The sequence below is a fragment of the Hirundo rustica genome, chromosome 1 (genome assembly GCF_015227805.2).
Source record: "Hirundo rustica isolate bHirRus1 chromosome 1, bHirRus1.pri.v3, whole genome shotgun sequence".
Classification (NCBI taxonomy): Eukaryota; Metazoa; Chordata; class Aves; order Passeriformes; family Hirundinidae; genus Hirundo; species Hirundo rustica.
The window spans coordinates 51,960,352-51,972,119 of record NC_053450.1 but is presented as its reverse complement, the minus strand read 5'-3'; positions in this window follow the sequence as shown (position 1 = coordinate 51,972,119).

The following is an 11,768-nucleotide window of genomic DNA, read 5'->3' as shown; positions in this document are numbered from 1 at the left end:
TAAATAAATTAGGAGCCTAATGTCTCTAGGCTTTCCTAACAGTGAGAGAGATGACTTGTCCTGATTCCACTTGGTGGAGGAACCTAATTTAAGGATCCAGATTTAGATGAGTTAGTACATGATGTGATGACTACTTCCCACTCCTGTTCATTTTTCCACTGCTCACATGGGTAGGAAATTCAGATGTATGTTACTTTTTTTTTTTTTTTTTTTTTTTTTTTTAGCCATGTGATGTGACCCTTTATTGTTAATGAGAGGAGATTAACCTTTTGAAATGTGAGGATGAAATTACACTCTTTTCAGGACTAGAGCCACAAGCTAATATAATATTGTAGAGCCTAGGAAAGAGCTATGGAGACACCCAAATATCAGATCTGAAATTAGTTCCTATAATGAGAAAAGCAGAACACGTATTAAATGGTTATTTAAACAGGCTCAGGAGCACAATCACAACCAATTCTGCTTTGGCCAGGAATAAAGAATAGTTAAGAAAGTAAGGATGCAAACCTATACCTCCACCCATAGTTTCAGTGGGAGAAAAAATCATGTTCCAGATGGGTTTTGCCATTGCCTAATCCTGCAACAGCAAGAATTTTTATTAGCATTAAGAGGCCTAGGAACTAAAAAGATCTCTTAAAATGCAGACCCATCACTGTCTGGAATTGAATTTTGGTTGTGTAATAGGCACTCACAACAGACTTTGGCTGTACTATGTTTTGAACACAGCTGCGAGCACTCATGTAGTTATTCCCTTAGAAACATCCATCTTGGTTATGGAAATATTAGGAAATATGGTTCTGGAAGTCCCTAGAATATAACTACTAGTCAGTATAAGAGATCACTCTCATCTGACCAGAACCGCAGAATATAGGCAATATTATGTGGAAATCAGGGTAAAAAAAAAAAAAAAAAAAAAAAAAAAAAAAAAAAAAAAAAAAAAAAAAAAAAAAAAAGTATGGAGGGAAAGGAATACCAGGATATACCTTTGCTATGCTGCATTACTATAAAATATTAAAAAAGTGGGAGAGAATGCTCTCATGATTCCAATCCAGAATTTGAGGGACTCCTAAGTTACAGCTCTGCCAGAGGTGAGGGGTCAAGGACACTGCCCTTCTCAATGCCAGCAATCTTTTCAGACTACCTGACATATGCTTAGGTGCTTGTGTATCCACAGGGGAGGAAGAACAGGGTATTATGCAATGGGCATTAGGGGTTCATCCAATTGTTGTGGTTTACCCCCAGCTGGCAACTAAGCACCACACAGGCCCTCAGTCACTGCCCCCCTACCAGCGGGGTCGGGGAGAGAGTAGGAAGACTCAGTCCGATGGGTTGTGATAAAGACAGTTTAATGGGACAGTAAAGGAAGAAAATAATAATAATAGTGAGAAAAGAATTTGACTATACAAATCAAGCGTTGCACAGTGTGACAGCTCACCACCAACTGGTACCAGTCAGTTCCTGAGTGGTGGCCCCCCAGTTCATATACAGAGCATGATGCCATATGGTATGGGATATCCCTTGGGTCAGCTGGGGTCAGCTGTCCAAGCTTTGTCCCCTCCCAGCTTGTGCCTCTCCAGCCTTCTCACTGTCAGGGCACAAGAAGCTGAAAAGTAACAACTGGAAACATCAGTGTGTTTTCAATGTTACTCTCATACTAAATCCAAAACAGAGCACTGTACCAGTTACTAGGAAGAAAATTAACTTTGTCCCAGCTGAAACCAGGACAGAAAATGCAGAAAATACTTACCTGCATTAATGTATCTCCCTTTTGGTTCTACTCTCTTGCACATCACTCAGAATGTCATGTCAAATATTGCAATGCTAGAAAAAGAGGTTTTGCTGCTGTGGTAGAAATAGTTTCAACAAAAGCTGAGGGCTGAAGTTTTCTGACCATCACAAAAGTAGCCTGACGTTGTATATTTCAGAAACAAAGTACATATAAACCATTTCTAGTTGAAAGATACTTCCATTCAAACACTAATGATTTTGTTGGCAAGATCTAGACTATGCTTTTTAATATTATCAACATTTGTTTCAGTTTCTCACTTCCATTTCAGCCTGTCTGCCTCTTCCTTCCTTCTCTCCATTCCTTCTAATTTTTCTGCTCCCACTGCAGTAGTGCTCTGGAGGCTTCTGGCAGTCCTGCCATGCAGGTCCATGCGTGCATGAGACTTTCATGTGACAGCTCCTTGGATCCTGATCCAAGGGTCCCAGCCCTGCTGGCTGGGGCTGCCAGAGGGGTGCTGGTGTGCCACTTGCACAGTGCTCAGCCAGCTCCCTTCTGACTGGCAAGAGGCTGCTTTGATGGCTCATCTGGGCACACCAGGAGCTCAGCTCGGCTCAGCTAGCGCTGACAAGGCAGGCACTTCCCTCACTAAATCTGACAGCCTGACAATACAGGTTTAATACTAAGGAGGACAATTTCCTCATTAATATTTGCCTGACTAGTCTTCGTCCTTTTCTCTTCTACTTTCACTCTCCCACATAAATCCCATCTACTTGTGACATACTCCCATCCATTTTCCATTTTCTCTTAGTTTTCTCCACAAACACTTCTGCAATTCTCCTCCCTAAAGTAGCAGTGGCCAGGCACATGGAGTGGCTGAAACCCTAAGTGGTTACTGAGCTCCTGAGCCCTCACCAACACAGTTTTGTATGGGGTAAAATGAGACAGAAGGGGACCCGATGGGTCATGCACTGAGAAGAGAGTCCAAGGTGCCAGCCATGGCTGAGACATTTTCTAATGAGGAGCTTTTAAGGGAGATCAAAGACGAGGCTGTCCAGTGTGCTATGGCTGCAGTGTGCCAAGGGAGGAAGGACACAGGCCCATCCTTGCTGAAGCTCCTCACAGGAGAGTGAGGAGATCTTAGGAAAGAAGGAAAGCACAAGGCACCAAATGGCCCAAACGAAGCAGGACAGATCTGACTCTGAGCTGAGTTACTACCTGGTGTGCAGCATCTGAGACATGACATTCGGCTGTCCCATACACCTACCCACATTTGCATTCTATCTCTTATTAACGTTAATTACTCTTATGTTTTGCTGTAAGGGAGATGTGGACCTTAGAAGGTACACTGCTTTCAGAAAGCCATTACTGCAGCATAAGCTCCTCCTCCCCTCATGGCGGAGATGGGACAAGTTAGGCTTTCTCTGAAACCACTGGCTTGCTAAAGCTTTTTTAAAAATTGAAACAGACAAAAGAGCTCCATTCAATAGGAATTCAGTTTCTAGATGGCAACTGATTAGAACTGAATGACTGATTCAATTAAAGAACCCTGATCCCTGTTGATTAAACTGATAACTGATGTACTGCAGGGACTGCTTTTTGACCTATCCAGAGATGGGCAGGCACCTGGAGGCAAATGTCTAATTTTAATTTAAACCCCTTCATCAGACAACCCCCTCTTTTTTGTTGTTTTTGTCTCTCAAACCCTGATATTTACTTATGATGCCTACTTAGAGCTACGCAGTGCATAGCAAACCTTCGTCTTATTGCAGAAAATCTGAAGTTCACTTTTTATCACTGGCCAAATTGCAAGCTGTGTCCATTAAGAGGGAAGAGAGAAGCTGAACTGTCCATAATAGCTCTCTTCCATCCTCCTTTGAGTTTCATTATCAATGATATTTTCTATTTCATCAGACACCTAAACTTTCCTTATGAGCTTCCAGCACAGCCTGGCACAACAGCCACTATTTAAATCTCTCCTATACAAATACATTTTATCCATAATTTTTATCTTATGACCCAGGAAGACATAAAACTCAATTTACTTATTAACCTTAGTGTTCTGAAACTGCAATTACTGCCCTGTGCACAGTCAGTAATTGAATTGAAAAGGGGTAGCGTGCAAATGCCAGGCAGTGCTAGCTACTGCGAAATAGATAATCCTGCATGCTTACTAAAATTGCATGTGGCATTCAGACAGCAGGTAGAAAAGCAGAGCATTAGAAAGGAAAGTGCACGAAGTAGCATGTGCAGGGATTAAGGAGATGCAAAAGACCAGACTCACAGGAAACCACTCAGTGGGAATAAACACAACATTATGTTAGCTTAGGTTTATGATTACAGCTAATAGCATGCAGTTATTACTTTTGCATTGAAAAGCATTTTCTGAGCGGATGGTTTCACCACAGAATCAGATCTTTTCTCCCTGCCTTTTGTAATTCAAGATGCTGGCTAGCATTTTATATAGCCTAGTATTTCCTGCCCCAGCTGTCATGAAAGAGATCAAGACATTACAAAAAAGGACTGGCCTAACAGAATGAGATTCAACTTGAAGTGTGCTTGTCTTTCAACACTGCTACTTTCCATTTTTTCCCTCCCACTGAAGCATAACTGTATGTTTATCCAGGCTTGCAGACAGTGCTTTCCCATTTTTCAGCTTGATCTATGTGTCGATGACCCTGGTCTCTTGCAGCTACATTTCATATCTCATCATGGCCCTTGCAGAAGTATCTCACTAGCTGCCTGAGTGCATTCATCATGAAACCTCATATCCCTCTCACATTTCACATGTTTTGTTTAGCTTCCTGGTTCCAGTCCTAATTTCTTAATTTCTTCCTTCACTACTGGGAAATGCACCAGTAAGTCAAAAATGCCACCTAAAAGCCTGACTCACTATGGTTCTGAACCTATACAAGGCATAACTATGTTAGTATTTTCATTCAGATCAGGACCATTCCCTCTTGCTGCACTTTAGTTCATGTCACAAAACGGTGCTGGAGAACATGAAGAGGATATCTACTCAAGCAGTCTAAAGCAGAAGCTGTTCTTCAGGAGCACAGGTAGCAAATTCCAACTGCAATTGGCAGCCACTGCTCAAGGCCAGACAACAAGCCCAGAGCAATCCCTTCCCTAGCAAGGTCCAGCACCAACTCATTTCAGCAGAACTGCTCGTTTTGGATCACATCACTTGCTAAGATTGACACAGCATCCACAACATAGGCATACACAACCTTCTCCTGTTTCAATGTGGCGATGCCTTGCAAGACAGCACCTATAGAGGATCTACAGGTACGTACAGAAAACAGTAAGTTATTTTGCTAATCTTTTTGTTGTACATGATGCCTCTTTAATCTGATGTTTATTACAGTAGTTGTCCGGTTCTCCTCTTTGGCTGAACTTGTCTCAGCCTGACTGGTAGCCTTGGTTTAGCTTGCTTAGCTGTAACATTTCATTTTTTTCCTACCACATGATGTAATAGTCTTTATAGAGACAACGGTGGCAGCTGGTTAATTCTACACAGAAAGATGTATCTAGGACTCACACATAGACCAGCCAGTGCAATTATATAGGAATAATAGCAAAGCCTTCAAAGTGGGAACACTGGATGTGGTCTAGACAAATACAGGCCTCGGCTGATAGGAGGGGGCTTGGAATCACACTGAGGATGCAAATACTCATCAACGGTAAATTAAAGATACTCACAACTTGGAGCTGGGCAAAACTAGTGTTGGGAGCAAAATAGAGCAGAAAGCATTATCCAACACATGTAAAATGCACTGTATATTGTAAATGCAGATAAGATGCACTTACAGACCAGTGAAAAAAAACAAAGTCCATTAAAGTATCAGGAAACATGAAAATAGCCCCAAGTGGAAACTAGAGTGAGGAAGAAGTTGCCAACATCACATTCCTCTTGGCAAGGAAGAGGAGGAAACCCAGTCATCAACACCACACCCCACTCAGTGTGTGTGCATGTGCTCATGTGCATTTCTCTGCAACAATTTAAAATTATTATTTTTCATACAATCAGAAGCATTAATTTAGTTGGATAATAGGGACTGTGAAATTTAGTAACTGGAGCAAAATCTTAGTAAATGTTTATTGCATTTTATTTAAGTCTACTAACATGTCAGTTACGTGAACATTAAATTATTGGCTTCTCAAATAAGGCATGTCCCCATTTTTGCTCATAATAAGACTTTGAGAATAACAGCCTGATTTCAATTAGAATGTATTTTGTTGCTGGTTTAAGTAATCCTTGTCTGCACGCACAGAGTTCACAAAAACCTGCAAAAGAGAGTTATTTTGATACGGATTTGTATCCAGCACCGGTGATGCTGGATGTTAAATGTAACCAAGCTTAAACTTTTAAATGTGTCAATGTGGGGATTTTCAAAGCTTTTGAACTGCTTTTAATCTGCACATAAGGTGACAGAAATAGCGTAACTTGCCTGTGCTTTCTTTGGAGGGGTGACTATACATGTCTTGTACAAAAACCAGCCATTTTTTCTTCCCTCCCACACACATTCCACTGAGGAGAATTCCCTAAGGGACATTGGAGTGACATCCATTTGGGATAGCTGATAGACAGTGTAATCAAAGAATATAAGGCATGTAGAAAAATAATATTGGGGATCTAAGAATATCTGTTATATTCAGCCATCACAGACTGCATGAAAAGAGAGATTGGCTTGATTTAATTTACCTGGATTTATAAAAACCAGTGTACACATCTCTCATTGAAGGCTCTTAGAGATACTAAGATGCCATGGAACAAAAGTCCTCTTATGGATACATTTCTGATTGAATGATAAAAAGGTATTGTGTTAACTGATGCTGAAACCACATTTTTGAATGCAGTTCTGTCCCTCTTGAAAAGAGATGATAAAAGAAAAGATGTATAGAGGAGGGCTGTAAGGATGTTCAAAGGCATGAAATGGCTTCAATAACAGGAACAACTGAAGATAACAGGACTTGCCAAGACTGCAAAGGATATGACTGATGGAAACACTTGATATAAGATCTTAAAATTATGGGAAGTTATTTTACCATAGAAATGGCAGAAAGGAAACAATTGTTCAACTGTTTCTTCCTGTAAGAGAATGCTGGGGGATAAAACAAATGAGCAAATGATAAATTCAAAATTAAAAAAGCTCTTTTTGCCCACAGTCTATTTTTATGATGTAGCACTTACTACCACAGTATATTGAAGATACCACTAATCCACATGGGTCTAAAAAAATTGCAAGCAATTGGGAAAAAAAAATCCATTTCGCTATTATGATTCATCAGCTCAGGGACAGCACAAGTTTACCATCAAGACTTCCTGCCCAGCAGGGGAAAAACCTCTATTTTTTGTAAATCTTTGTCTATTTTAGGATTGCAGTGGGGGGAAAAGCCTCCATTTAATGCTTGTCTAAGCACAGGGGATTAAGTTAATGAGGCTTGAGCAGCCCCTTCCATTTCTCTGTTCTTAAAAATCAAAACGGTACTGGAGCAAAGAAAGAAAGAAAGCAATGCCCCTATCCCAGAGAGCATCTCTGGCTGCAAATGGATGTTCTGAGCTCCTCTTCCTTCCAGTGGTTATTGGAGCTCTTTGGATTCCATCCTTCCCATCCAACATGTTACTAAAACCACATTGGGGGCAGCTGCAGTATCCTGAAGGGCTACAGTCAGAAGCCTGGAGCATAAAGTAATTTTATAATTTGGCAGTTAACACATTTTGGCTTCCTTCCCTCTACTGCCTTCCACTACTGCCCTTCCTCTTTCCAGGCAAGCTTGGACAATTCCATAAAGCCTGTGTTAACGTGGCTACTGTGATGCATCCCTACCCTTGAGGAAAAAAACTGACTCCTTTCTTCAGTGCTGGCCAGCTTTTAGGGACCCAGACTGTTACACCAGCTAGGGAAGGTGTCTGTGGGATTGTGTGCGCTAACACACTCAGATACACGTTATATTTTATAATCTCTAAATGCAACGTAAGGCAGCTTTAGAGAACATGATAAGGTTAGAAGAAAGGGTAACAACTTTACTCTAAACAAGCATCTCAATTCCCTCATCACAACAAAAATCACAAAAAAACACCAACCAGAATTCCTCTTTTCTAAGAGCCAAAATCATCTTCAGGAAATAAAAATTAAAACATTTAACTGTTAGGATCTACAGGAAGCTGGATTCTTTTGCAAGGGGTAGCACATGGCCAGGCTGACATAAAATTTCATTTTAATAAAAATGACCCCGTAATCCTCTGTGACACAACAGTATGCTCGAGGAATAATTAATTGAAGCAGAAGTACCTAGCATGGAAACAAAGAGTTTACCTTTACAGTTTTAAGGAAAAACACCCTTGACAAGAGACAGTTCACCTATATTTTGGCCAGAGTTGGAAGGAAAAATAGTTTCACTCCAGATCGTCTAGTCAAGTAAAGAGAAGAGATTCCACAGGAAATTCTGAGAATAATAATAATAATATAAAATATTATGAGTCCTGAGTGAAAGTAATAAGTCACACTGAGAGTGGGGTTTTTTTGGTTTTTTTTTTGGTTGTTGTTTGTTTGTTTGTTTGTCTTTTTGTTTTTTGTTTACATTTTGATTCATATTAGGAAATTAGAAAGCCCACGTGGATACTTACTGATTTTTTAATATGTCACTGAAGGGGTTCATCAAGAAGCGCAACTAAACGGATCGTATCTACCATGCACTTAGCTAACTGGAAGCAGCTAAGAATAGCTTTTCTGTCAGAAAATATACTTGAAATAAACCAGGTTTGCATACAGAAAAGAAAGCGTCTTTCTAATACTTCGGTGCTTCCTTCCTTGTACCAAAACAACACACTCGTGCATTTCTCCGGCTGTATTTCCAGCGCCCGCAGCCAGGCGCCACTCCCAAGCCGCCGCCTTGGAAAAAGCAGGCGCGCTGAGGGAGGCGGCGCTGGCCCAGGAGGCGGCGGCGAGAAGGAATCATCGCTCCCCCAGCAGCGCAGGGAGCGGACCCCGCCGCCGGCGGAGCGCCACCGCCCCCTAACGGACAGGCCCCGGCGGTGCGCGGCCCGGGCACGCACCCCCAGCCGCCACCGCCGTCAGCGCTCCTCCTTCCTGCCGAACACGAACTCGGACACCTCAGGTTTTCACTTTTTAGTGTCAGCGTACTTATTCCACCTTCGTATCTGACCGTCTGAAGTGTTCTAAGGAGCCAGAAGGAAGGTGAACAGTGTTTAATGCCGCCGCTCTGAAACCTAGCTGGGATAGAGCAAATTCAACTCTTTAAAGCAAACTGGTTTCACATCTTTCAACAAGAAATAAAGAACGCTAAGGACTAGCATCTCTAACTGACCCATTTAAACTACTTTAAAAGGGAGATGTGCAACCAGCACGATCAAGAATCTGTATAAACGACGGCAGCAATTTGAAAGGCACAGTCAAAGTGTTTGTGCCTTGTCTCCCCAAGGAATGACTGTACCTGCCATCAGGAGAGCAATGAGACACTTCCATTACAGGAAAAGGACTCTCTGCTTCAGAAACACCGCTAGAGTTTCTCAGCCAGCACCAGAAGGGAGAATGAATCCATGCTGGTTGGAGCAGTTTCTTTTTGTCTTTTACAGACTGCAGAGATGAACTCATAGGAATGAACTCCCAATACAGAAAAGTGACCAAGCTGGAAACAGGCTGCATTTCTCATTCCCCGTTTAGAAAATTGTCTTGTTCACGTTGGTTTTTTTACTAGTTTGGGTGCTCTGTTCCCCTTTTCACATGTACCTTACTTTTCTTCCTACCCCAGAAATGTACCTGCTATAAATCTTCCAAACTAGAGAGATTTTGACGTGCAGAAGTAACGGCATGGAACAAAAAGGACCCCAGAGCTAATGCCCACACTGACAGGCATCAGAACAGCCCCATTTAGACAAAATAGCACTTGTCTGTAACAAAACTGCTGGCTTCTAAGGCTAACTGGATAACTAAAAATCCTTGCCTAAAGACCCACCAAATTTAAAATCCTGATTAAATCTAGCACTCAAAGTAATGATCATTTTATGGTATCACTTTCACAAACAATGATAAAAGGCAAATAAATTCAGGCAAACCCTTTGCTGCCAGAAATTCCTGCTCCTTCAGTGTGGTGACATAAATAATAGATTAAATTAAATTAATCTCTGGTTAACAGAGCCCCTTGGGAGACAGTCTTGAAGAGTAAAGGACTCCAAGAACGCTGGACATGCTTCCAGAAGGAAATCTTAAAGCTGCAGTAGCAGGCTATCCCCTTGCACTGAAAGATGAGCTGGCAGGGAAGAAGACCGGCCTGGCTGAAACTCAGGAAAAAAAAAGAGTTTATGACCCTTGGAAGAATGGGCAGGCAGCTAAGGAGGACTACATGGATGTGTTGAGGTTATATAGAGAGAAAATTAGAAGCAACAGGGACCAGCTAGAACTTAATATGGCTATTGCCATAGAAGACAATAAAAAATGTTTCCATAAATACGTTAGCAACAAAAGGAGGGCTAAGAAGGAGAATTACAACCCTTTATAAGACGCAAGGGTAAACACAGTGACAGAGAATGACGAAAAGGCTAAGGGACCTAATGGCCTCTTGGCCTCAGTCTTCACTATTAAAGCCAGTTGTTCTTTGGGTACGCAGCTCCTTAAGCTGGAAGACAGGCATGGGGAGCAGAATGAAGCCCTCACAATCCAAAGGGAAAGAGTGACCTGCTACACCAGTTAAAAACACACACAAGTCCATGGGGCTGGGTGGGATCCAAGGGTTCTGAGGTAGCTGCTGACAGTGTTCAATTGGCCACTTTCTGTCATTTCGAATCCTTGTGTTCAGTGTGCACTGACATGCTGGAGTGTCCAGGAAAGGGCAATGTAACTGGGGAAGGGCCTGGAGCACAAGGCTTATGAGGAATGGCTGAGGGACCAGGGGTTCTTTAGCCTGGAGAAAAGGAGCCTCAGGGGGGATCTCATTGTTCTCTAAAATTATCTGAAAGGAGGCCATAGCCATGTGAGGTCAGTCACTTCCCCCAAGTAACAAGTGACAGAAAAGGAGGAAATGGCCTCAAGTTCTGCTGAGGAGGTTTAATTTGGGTATTTTAACTTCCAGTCCTTTTTTTTCCCACCTTCTTCTCATCTTTCTTCAACAGAAGTACCGAATTTTGACATTAATTGTGTATCTGTGCTCTGAAGGAGCAAAGAAATCTAGTGAAAGGAAGATTTGACTGTCACTATTTCTCTAGCACACGCAGCACAACAGAACATAATTCAAGATGTCCTGGTAAGCCGGTGGTTTCAGTTTTTTCTGTGTTGTGAGTATTAGACACGAGACAAATTTCCAGTGTTTCTATTTTCTGTTCACTTGTGAAGAAATGATCCGTTAACCCACCCGCTGGATGTCCATTACAGTCAGATTAAAATGTTTAGGGACACAATCAAATATTATTTCAGTTGCCTGACAGATATGAATTTTAGTTTTGGTAAAAGACACAGTGCTAACTGGATGTAATACAATATCAGGAATTTACTGTATTAAATCCTCACCCCATTGAAATCAGTGGCAAACCACCCTTCAATGACCATGATCTATCCAATAATTTCAATAATTCATTATTTTTCTGATTCAAGTAAGTCAAGAATCTCCCACTATTTCACAGCAGATGATACTAACCAATTTCTGACACTCTTGTGATTTCTGCTTGCCACGCTCACTCATTTATTTTGTCCATCATGAAGAACCTGCCAGGGACTAAAGGACCTCAGCAGAACCTGATGAGTTTAACTGTAAAAAGCATTTTTGAGCTTAGTGTTAGAAGGAAACAATCCCCACACACTCCCTGAAGAGTGGGAATGGCCCCCTTCTATCCAGGGCTTCTAAAGAAGAGTGATCTGCTAACACAGATGTGTCAGTGCTCATCTTCCCTTTTTTTTCCATTCTGTGATGCTTGATGGTTGTGCAGACCGTTCAAATAGTCCATCATTAGATACTAACATAGGTTGGGCTGACTGCTGAACTTCCATATGAGACAAGGGAGCAACATGAATAACGTTTTTCCCCC